The 13,024-nt window shown below is 39.7% G+C and overlaps 1 long non-coding RNA gene across 1 annotated transcript in view; it reads left to right on the top strand.

The window, feature by feature from the left end:
* Positions 1-476: 476 nt before the first annotated feature.
* Positions 477-13,024, top strand: part of LOC131514488 (uncharacterized) — a 154,340-nt gene continuing 141,792 nt past the window's right edge. The window contains exon 1 of the long non-coding RNA XR_009263095.1: positions 477-850. This is a non-coding gene — a long non-coding RNA (uncharacterized LOC131514488). The remainder of the gene's footprint in view (positions 851-13,024) is intronic.

Genomic DNA, 13,024 nt, shown 5'->3' with positions numbered 1-13,024 from the left:
AAAAAGTCTATAGGCTTTGGTTAACTTAGAAGTATATTCATTCAACATTTATTGAATGCCTATGATGTTTAGATCTATGTACAAGAGAAGAGAAAAATGAATAACACAAAGACTTGACCTAATACATAGATCATTGTGTCCTTTTGTAGGCTGAGCAAAAATAATTTTGACAAAATGGCCCAGTGTGCAGAAGCTTGTTGTCCTCCATAGTCAAAACATGGGCTTTCAGGCCATGTATTAAAAAGCAAGTGAAATAGCACTGCCATGAAAGACCAAAGGACAATGGGGCTGTGCCAGAGACCTGTTTAGAAAAGTTGCTGTCTGGGCAGTTTTTGTTCAGTAGCTGCATGCATGGTTAATGACCCATGCAATCGTGGACCTTGACAAAGTAAACAATTTCTCAACAATATCTCCAAAAGACTAGACAGAATTGTTCAACTTCTGTAACTAAAAGTGGAATTTGAGGTGGGATAACATTATCTGAGTAGTATGAGTTAAGACCTTCGGAAACTGTAGTTCCCATTTCTCAGTTATCTTTTGTAGAACACCCAAGGAGAAGGGCACATTCACATCTCAGGCTGTTCAACCTACAAAATAAGAGAACTAGTTGGCATGATACAATCCTATGAAGAATTCCATTCTGGAAAAGTAGTAATGAGATGAAAGAGACATAAAACAGCTGGCATGACACCGAAACTTTCCCTTGGCCACTGCTGCTCCCCACTCCAAACATGTCAAGCTCAGCACGACTCATGTGTACAAACCGTTCCTCAGAAATGGCCAAGCAACCTGCTAGCATGTGCATATCATTTAGTCACAGGTTCCCTTGAAAGAAAAACTTAAAATGATTGTAAGTATATTTCTTATTGCTTCCCTCATTCCTTTGCTTCCTTCCTTCCTTTTTCTCTGTTTTTATTCCTTCTCAGGCTTCTTTAGTATTATGTGTCAGGTATTGTCAGAGATGTTGAGGTGGTGGTTGGGGGCATCTGGTGAAATGTAGAAAAAAGGGAGAAAAGATAGTAAAAATGAATAAAAACCATTAAAACAATAAATAAGTTTTGGTCTTCTTCATCAAAGTTGAATCAGAGAGACAGATGTAAAACAAAACAAACAAAAAAACCCCAAAAGTGGACAAAGTAATAGTGCATAGAATGTGCCATGATAACTAGGCAGGTAAGCAACTGGATCACGAAGTTTTGTAAATCCTTGCCTGGATTGTGCAAAATGAGAAAGTCTGATTCCACATTTGCTAGAATCCCACCCAATGTAACCATCTCCAGTATACTGGTTTTATTTGTTTATTTAATAAGTATTAGTACAGCACTTACATACAAGTCTTTTGCTAAGAGCTTTGGAAATCACTGAGATTTGGAAGAAAGACCCCCAAACGTAGGGACACAGAATTAAAAGTAGGCAGAGGACAAACGGACACATAACCACCACCAAGACAAGGAAATATATAGGATGCCTATCTGGTGGGTGGTAAAATACAAGGTGCTTTGGAAGTTGTAAAGAGGAAGAAATCATTGTGTAATTTAGGAATGTAGAGCTGGGTATAGGAGTCTGCAGGGACACAAGGACGTGTACCTCGTCTTTCCCTGCCCCAACCATGTGCACTTGTCCCTCTCAGCATTCTCTGACCACGGTACTCACTGCCCCAGGTCTCTTCTGCAAAATGCGTCTTGCTCCTTTTAGTTTTCTTTGTGGCTGAACCCGAGTTTGCTTACTCTCACCAAAATTGTCTTGCAGACCAAGCAAATCCTCGCTGATATAAAAATGGAGGATAGTGAGTCAATATGTGAGAGCTGTGAGGTAATACATTTGCATTTTAATGGGCATTTTGGAGATAATGTCCCAAAGGAACGGTGAGAAATTTTCTGGGAACACCGCAGGCTGGTGGCAGAAATAGTTTGGGGTAAGTCGGTAGAGGTCTTTCAACTCTTACCACATTAGAAACCACTTTTTCTGCCATCATGCAGGGCTGTTCCTCTAAGTATATTTACCTTTTAAAAAACTAAGAAGACCAGCTATAGAAGACTCTGTTATTTAACTGAAACCTAGTTGTGATACCACCCACAAAGAGATCCACACAATTTCCCTTATGCACCCACAGTCTAGCCCTGGGGATTTGATGTCTTAGGAAAACCAAAAGTGACCTGTAATTACAAGCAAACATCACTATTTTTTATTTCGTGTTTACGCTAAATGTTTCTTCTACACTTTAAAAAGAACGATTGTATCATTAAAGCGATTCCTTTGGGTGGTTAGGACTTGATTTTCTCCCCCCATTTTTCAGATGGAAGTGACTTAAAGAGCCATGGGGCCACTTGTCACATGCTCCTCCTAGAGCATGGGCGACCAGACTTAGGTCCAGATGTCACACACAATTGCTTTGATGCTCTACCACTCCTTCCCCATGGCCACCATCTCCTAAAAGTTTTAGATATCATATTTTGTTTAGTTTTTAAAATTAAGAAAATGAGGGCACCTGGGGGTCTCAGTCGGTTATGTGTCCAACTTCAGCTCAGCTCATGATCTCACGGTTCGTGGGTTCAAGCCCCATGTCGGGCTCTGTGCTAACAGCTCAGAGCCTGAAGCCTGTTTCAGATTCTGTCTCTGGCTCTTTCTGCCTCTCCCCTGTTGGTGCTCTGTCTCTCTCTCTCTCTCTGAAATAAATAAACATTAAAATAATTTTTTTTAATTAAGAAAATGAAGCATAATTTTGTTTTGAATATTTAGAAGAATTGCACAATGCCTTTTGAGAACATTGAAGTGCTTGGTGTTGCAAAATCAAGGTGGAAGATAATTGACACACAGGTCAGATGAGGGATATAATTTTTTTTTCTTGCATGATTTTAAGCCTATAATAATTTATTCTCAATTATTTCATATATCCTTATGCAGGATCTGTTTCTAGATATAAAGCTATCATTAAAAATGATATGTGAGAGGTGCCTGGGTGGCTCGGTCAGTTAAGTGTCTGGCTCTTGGTTTCAGTTCAGGACATCTCATGGTCTGGGAGATCAAACCCCTCCTCCAGCTCTGCACTGGCAGTGAGGAGCCTGCTTAAGATTCTCTTTCTCCTTCTCTCTGCCCTGCCCCACTCTCTCTTTCTGTCTCAAATAAATAAACAAACATTTTTTTAAAAATGATATGTGAATGTTAAAGACCTATTTCATGCTTTCTTGTCTAAGCATTAGCAGGCTGGAGAGAAAAACAGGGATATATATATTATATCTATATATCTATATATCTATATCTATAGATATAGATATATCTATAGATTTATATATCTATATATCTATATCTATAGATATATAGATATATCTATAGATTTATATATATATCTATATATAGATATCTATAGATATAGATATAGATATAGATATAGATATAGATATATAGATATATAGATATATAAATGTTTATTTATTTATTTTGAGAGGGAGTTTTGGGGAAGAGCAGAGAGAAAGGGAGAGAGAGAATCCCAAGCAGGCTTCAAGCTCAGTGCAGAGCTTGATGCAAAGCTCCATCTCATGACTGTGAGATCGTGACCTGAACCGAAATCAAGAGTCAGGTGCTTGACCAACTGCGACACCCAGGTGCCAGTGTGATATTTGTATTTGGAAATGTCAAACCTTTATTTGGAAGCCCATATGTGTCAGGTTTTAAACTTTTTTTTTTTTTAAACTCCCCTTACCCTCCACACAGACCGTTGAGACTGTTTAACTCTACAGATTTACACTTGTCCGTCAGTCTGCTGATGAAAGGATTAGGTCTGTCAGGATGGTTGGCCTCAGAAAGAGAGTACCTTGTCCTGACTGATGAAATCAGACACATTGTTGGCCGGCGTCCCATTATTTCCTCTAGCATTAGGAGTTGTTTCAGGCTGATTTTGCAGTTTTTGTATACTTTACCAAAAAATGGAAGGAAAACCTGGGGTGTTATAAGAAAGTCTGAAAATTTTCCTGGATGAGAAAATTTTAGCATCAAATCATTAGTTAAAAAAAATCTTCCTGCATGTGGTCTAGGTTTTTTCTCCCCATTCTTCTCACCAGTCACTAGAATGTTGTTTAAGAAGAATAACTGGCTAGGCCATTAAAATGAGAATCAAGGTGGCATTTGTCTGACCTTTTTGGCAGGATATGCTGTCCTCACACATTAACTCTGCAATAACAGAATTTTGCATTTTCCCCCTTTTCCTGCCATGGAACAACCCCAAAGGAAAACTGAGAAAGATTCCACTTGGATAAGTCCTGAGTTAAGTATTTCAACTGGATGGGGCTCACTTCTCCTTCCTTGCTGTTCCTCAATTTTTTAATTTTATTTTGTCACAGTATAGTGAATAATGTCATATGATAATTAATTGAGATTCATCCATTTTTGCCAACTCACTTCTTTAGTCAATACATTGGGGACTTAAAAAGCTATCAAAATATAGTCAAATAAGCTTAGAACTCCAACTATCGGATTGAAACGTTAATCACTAAGTGTTCACTATATTCACACCGGCATCCACATGTGAACACACACACACACACACACACACACACACACGTGAAAATAGCAAATATAGAGTGAGCTGTAGAAAAATAATTTGTAGGAATTTTTTAATGATAGAAAAAACGTGGCTGCAATGTTCAACACCAGATTAAGCTTTAAAATTAAGGAAGTTGAAACTGGAAATCATATAAAATTAATACTTTCACATTGCTTTCAAATTTATATAGTATACATAGTTTTTCATATTTAAAAGATTTAAATTATAAACACAGAAATACCTCATCTGTGATGATCTAGGATCATAAACAAGTAAGATACAAGTTTTGATCTGTATTTAACATTACATCTTCATAAGAATATTTTTTTACAAATGGAGCAAGAAGAAACATCTATAAAAAGAAAATATTTTGGTATTCAAACTTTACAGCAGGCATTTGTTTAACTAAAAAGGGAAGAGAAAAGGGAAAAATAAAGGGATGGAAGAAGGACTCGAGAAAGAAGGGGAAAGAGAAAGAACTAAGAAGTGGAAGAAGAGGAAAAAGAGGAGGAAGCGGAGAAGGAGGAAAAGAAGGGGTTTGGGGAAGAGAAGGGGAGGAGGAGGAGCTAATGAAGGATTTTTCCAATTCTGTGCCGTGATGACCTTTCATAATTTGTCATTCATAGTATGTCATCCTGAGTTAAACTTGGCATCACAGTTTAGAGATATACAATTAAATACAAAACAAAACACAACAAAAATATTTTAGTGATTTGGTAAGTATTAAAATTCCTGGGCTATATTTTCTTCATTATGGAAATAATTCTGTGTGCCTTGGACATCCCCAAATAATTCAGCAATTTATGGATTTAATAAATAAGATAAAATCTGAATACTCTAAATGCTTCTCAGCCACAGGAAACATACTCTACCTTGGGTTTGAATATATGTGGAAATGTAGCCATGTAGCATTATTTATGGTGTTATATTTTTTAGGTTGTTAGGACATTATTAAAATCAGATCTGGAATTTTTAAGCTATATAATGCTTGCTATCTGTTGGTTTCAGGAAAAAAATAATCACTACTTTTTCCCATCTCATTTAAAATATAGTAGGGGCGCCTGGGTGGCGCAGTCGGTTGGGCGTCCGACTTCAGCCAGGTCACGATCTTGCGGTCCGTGAGTTCGAGCCCCGCGTCAGGCTCTGGGCTGATGGCTCAGAGCCTGGAGCCTGTTTCCGATTCTGTGTCTCCCTCTCTCTCTGCCCCTCCCCCGTTCATGCTCTGTCTCTCTCTGTCCCAAAAATAAATAAATGTTGAAAAAAAAATTTTAAAAATTAAAATATAGTAGAGTCAAACTGCAGAAACTAAGCTAAACCAGAAATGCATTGTATAGCAGTCACCTTTTGCATTCGAGAAAAACTCTATTTTTTGCAGCCCTGAACAATTGTTAAAAAAGTCATGTGTTGCCTGTCAGGTCTCAGATGTAGATTCAGCTGAATACTTGCATTTAAAATAATTAGCTTAGATGGCATTCGTTTCCATACTAATGGGCCTTTAGTCCCATTAGCAAAGATCAGGTGGACAGTTTCAATTCAGCAAAAATCTTTCATTTATAAAATTAAACAAGAATTTCAAAAATATGAGGTGCCAGTGACCATCAAAAGTACACTTTGAAAGCAGTGGTGTTGGGCTACAGCCTGATTCTTCTGTTTGAAGCTATAATTATCCTAGTCATTGAGAGATGAAGATTCTTGTACTATCTATTCTGAAAGATGCATTGTAAGGACTGCTTAGTCCTGGTCAAATACGAAATTTAGATGAGCATAAAATAGACTTCTTTCTTAATTATGTAGATTTTCTGGTTAGTGACAAACCCTCAGAGGTGCAAAGATGCACTAAAATCTTTTTTATGTTTTTTTTTTAAACCAATTATCTTTTCTTTATACCAGTTCATTAAATTTGTATCTTAAATGTTTCCACTGTGTTGTGATTTCGAAAATAAATCTGGAGACTTATCATATCTTACTTGCAGACAAAAGTTTTTTTAAACACATTATTTCACTTAATTTTTCCCTAATAATATATTTGCACTTGATATTATTATTGATTAAAAGGTACTAAATTAACAAAAATATTTAGTTTCCTTAATTTAAACTGAGGTAACATTTAGTAATTCAGATAAGAGAATAAAATATGTGATGTAGAAAGAGGTTAATTAATAGTATTTTAACATTGGAAGGGACCTCAGAGGTCATTTAAGTTCTTTCTCAAATCAGGGAGCTTCACAACAGTAGGCCTAAGTTTATTCATCCCCTGGTTGCTTACTTTCAGGGATGGAGAACTCATTTCTTCATGAGACAAGCATTTACATTATTGAAACTGTTATCTATCTTCTTGCATCTCCTACCTATTGGTCATATTTTCCTTTTGAAACATTGGGGAAAATAAGTCTATTCCTCTCTACACATGATACCTCTCAATATTTAAAAATTCTATTCTGTTTGGGGCGCCTGGGTGGCTCAGTTGGTTGAGTGACCGACTTCAGCTCAGGTCATGATCTCACAGTCTGTGAGTTCGAGCCCCACATCGGGCTCTGTGCTGACAGCTCAGAGCCTGGAGCCTGCTTCGGATTCTGTGTCTTCCTCTCTCTCTGCCCCTCCCCCACTCATGCTCTGTCTCTCTCTGTCTCATAAATAAATAAACCTTAAAAAAAAATTCTATTCTGTTCTTAATTAGACCTCCCCTTCTCTAGTTTTCCAACCACTCTTTTATGGCACGATATTCAGACCAGATTCTAAACTATCCCACCTAAATTATTCTAAATTCTCTCTACTCTGTCCTGTACCATGACATCTAGGACTTCATTCGGTATTCTGGATGTTGTCTGACTAGGACCAAATACATTGATGGAGAAAATCTCAATCTATTTGAGCAATATTTTCTCTCTCAATGCAACATATAAACATATAGTTGGCATATTGGAGAAAAGGGTTGGTGGTGGTGGCTGTTGTTCAGTGACATCATCTTTGGTTTGGTTGCTGCAATCTGTGGTCAGCTAAAGCACTCTGATCTTTTTCAAGTCAATTGCTGTCAGACAGTCTTTTTCATTCTGTTTTGTGTGCTCCTTATTTTTGTTGCTATTGTTGTTTTTAATCTCCAAGCAGGAATTGAGTGCTGATCTTGTTAAAGTGGCAAAATTTTGGTTCCGGAAGATGGCGGCGTAGGAGGACGCTGGGCTCACCGCGCGTCCTGCTAATCACTTAGATTCCACCTACACCTGCCTAAAGAACCCAGAAAACCGCCAGAGGATTAGCAGAACGGAGTCTCCGGAGCCAAGCGCAGACGAGAGGCCCACGGAAGAGGGTAGGAAGGGCGGCGAGGCGGTGCGCGCTCCACGGACTGGCGGGAGGGAGCCGGGGCGGAGGGGCGGCTCGCCGGCCAAGCAGAGCCCCCGACGGGCTGGCAAAAGCGGAGGGGCCGGATGGACTGTGTTCTGACAGCAAGCGCGACTTAGCGTCTGGGAGGTCATAAGTTAACAGCTCTGCTCAGAAAGCGGGAAGGCTGGAGGACAAAGGGAGGGAGAGCTGCTGAGCCCCCGGACGTACGGCAGAGCTCAGCTTGGCGGGGAACAAAGGCGCTCGCCAGCGCCATCTCCCCCGCCCATCCCCCAGCCAAAATCCCAAAGAGAACCAGTTCCTGCCAGGGAACTTGCTCGCTCCGCGCAAACACCCAACTCTGTGCTTCTGCGGAGCCAAACCTCCGGCAGCGGATCTGACTCCCTCCCGCTGCCACAGGGCCCCTCCTGAAGTGGATCACCTAAGGAGAAGCGAGCTAAGCCTGCCCCTCCTGCCCCCGTGCACCTTGCCTACCCACCCCAGCTAATACGCCAGATCCCCAGCACCACAAGCCTGGCAGTGTGCAAGTAGCCCAGACGGGCCACGCCACCCCACAGTGAATCCCGCCCCTAGGAGAGGGGAAGAGAAGGCACTCACCAGTCTGACTGTGGCCCCAGCGGTGGGCTGGGGGCAGACATCAGGTCGGACTGCGGCCCCGCCCACCAACTCCAGTTATACACCACAGCACGGGGGAAGTGCCCTGCGGGTCCTCACCGCTCCAGGGACTATCCAAAATGACCAAACGGAAGAATTCCCCTCAGAAGAATCTCCAGGAAATAACAACAGCTAATGAACTGATCAAAAAGGATTTAAATAATATAACAGAAAGTGAATTTAGAATAATAGTCATAAAATTAATCGCTGGGCTTGAAAACAGTATACAGGACAGCAGAGAATCTCTTGCTACAGAGATCAAGGGACTAAGGAACAGTCACGAGGAGCTGAAAAACGCTTTAAACGAAATGCAAAACAAAATGGAAACCACCACGGCTCGGATTGAAGAGGCAGAGGAGAGAATAGGTGAACTAGAAGATAAAGTTATGGAGAAAGAGGAAGCTGAAAGAAAGAGAGATAAAAAAAATCCAGGAGTATGAGGGGAAAATTAGAGAACTAAGTGATACACTAAAAAGAAATAATATACGCATAATTGGTATCCCAGAGGAGGAAGAGAGAGGGAAAGGTGCTGAAGGGGTACTTGAAGAAATTATAGCTGAGAACTTCCCTGAACTGGGGAAGGAAAAAGGCATTGAAATCCAAGAGGCACAGAGAACTCCCTTCAGACGTAACTTGAATCGATCTTCTGCACGACATATCATAGTGAAACTGGCAAAATACAAGGATAAAGAGAAAATTCTGAAAGCAGCAAGGGATAAACATGCCCTCACATATAAAGGGAGACCTATAAGACTCGTGACTGATCTCTCCTTTGAAACTTGGCAGGCCAGAAAGGCTTGGCACGATATCTTCAGTGTGCTAAACAGAAAAAATATGCAGCCGAGAATCCTTTATCCAGCAAGTCTGTCATTTAGAATAGAAGGAGAGATAAAGGTCTTCCCAAACAAACAAAAACTGAAGGAATTTGTCACCACGAAACCAGCCCTACAAGAGATCCTAAGGGGGATCCTGTGAGACAAAGTACCAGAGACATCACTACAAGCATAAAACATACAGACATCACAATGACTCTAAACCCGTATCTTTCTATAATAACACTGAATGTAAATGGATTAAATGCGCCAACCAAAAGACATAGGGTATCAGAATGGATAAAAAAACAAGACCCATCTATTTGCTGTCTACAAGAGACTCATTTGAGATCTGAGGACACCTTTAGATTGAGAGTGAGGGGATGGAGAACTATTTATCATGCTACTGGAAGCCAAAAGAAAGCTGGAGTAGCCATACTTATATCAGACAAACTAGACTTTAAATTAAAGGCTGTAACAAGAGATGAAGAAGGGCATTATATAATAATTACAGGGTCTATCCATCAGGAAGAGCTAACAATTATAAATGTCTATGCGCCAAATACCGGAGCCCCCAGATATATAAAACAGTTACTCATAAACATAAGCAACCTTATTGATAAGAATGTGGTAATTGCAGGGGACTTTAACACCCCACTTACAGAAATGGATAGATCATCTAGACACACAGTCAATAAAGAAACAAGGGCCCTGAATGATACATTGGATCAGATGGTCTTGACAGATATATTTAGAACTCTGCATCCCGAAGCAACAGAATATACTTTCTTCTCGAGTGCACATGGAACATTCTCCAAGATAGATCATATACTGGGTCACAAAACAGCCCTTCATAAGTTTACAAGAATTGAAATTATACCATGCATACTTTCAGACCACAATGCTATGAAGCTTGAAATCAACCACAGGAAAAAGTCTGGAAAACCTCCAAAAGCATGGAGGTTAAAGAACACCCTACTAACGAATGAGTGGGTCAACCAGGCAATTAGAGAAGAAATTAAAAAATATATGGAAACAAACGAAAATGAAAATACAACAATCCAAACTCTTTGGGACGCAGCGAAGGCAGTCCTGAGAGGAAAATACATTGCAATCCAGGCCTATCTCAAGAAACAAGAAAAATCCCAAATACAAAATCTAACAGCACACCTAAAGGAAATAGAAGCAGAACAGCAAAGGCAGCCTAAACCCAGCAGAAGAAGAGAAATCATAAAGATCAGAGCAGAAATAAACAATATAGAATCTAAAAAAACTGTAGAGCAGATCAACGAAACCAAGAGTTGGTTTTTTGAAAAAATAAACAAAATTGACAAACCTCTAGCCAGGCTTCTCAAAAAGAAAAGGGAGATGACCCAAATAGATAAAATCATGAATGAAAATGGAATTATTACAACCAATCCCTCAGAGATACAAACAATTATCAGGGAATACTATGAAAAATTATATGCCAACAAATTGGACAACCTGGAAGAAATGGACAAATTCCTAAACACCCACCCTCTTCCAAAACTCAATCAGGAGGAAATAGAAAGCTTGAACAGACCCATAACCAGTGAAGAAATTGAATCGGTTATCAAAAATCTCCCAACAAATAAGAGTCCAGGACCAGATGGCTTCCCAGGGGAGTTCTACCAGACGTTTAAAGCAGAGATAATACCTATCCTTCTCAAGCTATTCCAAGAAATAGAAAGGGAAGGAAAACTTCCAGACTCATTCTATGAAGCCAGTATTACTTTGATTCCTAAACCAGAGACCCAGTAAAAAAAGAGAACTACAGGCCAATATCCCTGATGAATATGGATGCAAAAATTCTCAATAAGATACTAGCAAATCGAATTCAACAGCATATAAAAAGAATTATTCACCATGATCAAGTGGGATTCATTCCTGGGATGCAGGGCTGGTTCAACATTCGCAAATCGATCAACGTGATACATCACATTAACAAAAAAAAAGAGAAGAACCATATGATCCTGTCAATCGATGCAGAAAAGGCCTTTGACAAAATCTAGCACCTTTCTTAATAAAAACCCTTGAGAAAGTCGGGATAGAAGGAACATACTTAAAGATCATAAAAGCCATTTATGAAAAGCCCACAGCTAACATCATCCTCAATGGGGAAAAACTGAGAGCTTTTTCCCTGAGATCAGGAACACGACAGGGATGCCCACTCTCACCGCTGCTGTTTAATATAGTGCTGGAAGTTCTAGCATCAGCAATCAGACAACAAAAGGAAATCAAAGGCATCAAAATTGGCAAAGATGAAGTCAAGCTTTCGCTTTTTGCAGATGACATGATATTATACATGGAAAATCCGATAGACTCCACCAAAAGTCTGCTAGAACTGATACATGAATTCAGCAAAGTTGCCGGATACAAAATCAATGTACAGAAATCCGTTGCATTCTTATACACTAACAATGAAGCAACAGAAAGACAAATAAAGAAACTGATCCCATTCACAATTGCACGAAGAAGCATAAAATACCTAGGAATAAATCTAACCAAAGATGTAAAAGATCTGTATGCTGAAAACTATAGAAAGCTTATGCAGGTAATTGAAGAAGATATAAAGAAATGGAAAGACATTCCCTGCTCATGGATTGGAAGAATAAATATTGTCAAAATGTCAATACTACCCAAAGCTATCTACACATTCAATGCAATCCCAATCAAAATTGCACCAGCATTCTTCTCGAAACTAGAACAAGCAATCCTAAAATTCATATGGAACCACAAAAGGCCCCGAATAGCCAAAGTAATTTTGAAGAAGAAGACCAAAGCAGGAGGCATCACAATCCCAGACTTTAGCCTCTACTACAAAGCTGTCATCATCAAGACAGCATGGTATTGGCATAAAAACAGACACATAGACCAATGGAATCGAATAGAAACCCCAGAACTAGACCCACAAACGTATGGCCAACTCATTTTTGACAAAGCAGGAAAGAACATCCAATGGAAAAAAGACAGTCTCTTTAACAAATGGTGCTGGGAGAACTGGACAGCAACATGCAGAAGGTTGAAACTAGACCACTTTCTCACACCATTCACAAAAATAAACTCAAAATGGATAAAGGACCTGAATGTGAGACAGGAAACCATCAAAACCTTAGAGGAGAAAGCAGGAAAAGACCTCTCTGACCTCAGCCGTAGCAATCTCTTACTCGGCACATCCCCAAAGGCAAGGGAATTAAAAGCAAAAGTGAATTACTGGGACCTTATGAAGATAAAAAGCTTCTGCACAGCAAAGGAAACAACCAACAAAACTAAAAGGCAACCAACGGAATGGGAAAAGATATTTGCAAATGACACATCGGACAAAGGGCTAGTATCCAAAATCTATAAAGAGCTCATCAAACTCCACACCCGAAAAACAAATAACCCAGTGAAGAAATGGGCAGAAAACATGAATAGACACTTCTCTAAAGAAGACATCCGGATGGCCAACAGGCACATGAAAAGATGTTCAACGTCGCTCCTCATCAGGGAAATACAAATCAAAACCACACTCAGATACCACCTCACGCCAGTCAGAGTGGCCAAAATGAAGAAATCAGGAGACTATAGATGCTGGAGAGGATGTGGAGAGACGGGAACCCTCTTGCACTGTTGGTGGGAATGCAAATTGGTGCAGCCGCTCTGGAAAGCAGTGTGGAGG

Source organism: Neofelis nebulosa, chromosome 6, assembly GCF_028018385.1.
Source record: "Neofelis nebulosa isolate mNeoNeb1 chromosome 6, mNeoNeb1.pri, whole genome shotgun sequence".
Taxonomy (NCBI): domain Eukaryota; kingdom Metazoa; phylum Chordata; class Mammalia; order Carnivora; family Felidae; genus Neofelis; species Neofelis nebulosa.
Note: the sequence above shows the minus strand (reverse complement) of the source record. Positions and strands in the feature narration are given on the sequence as shown.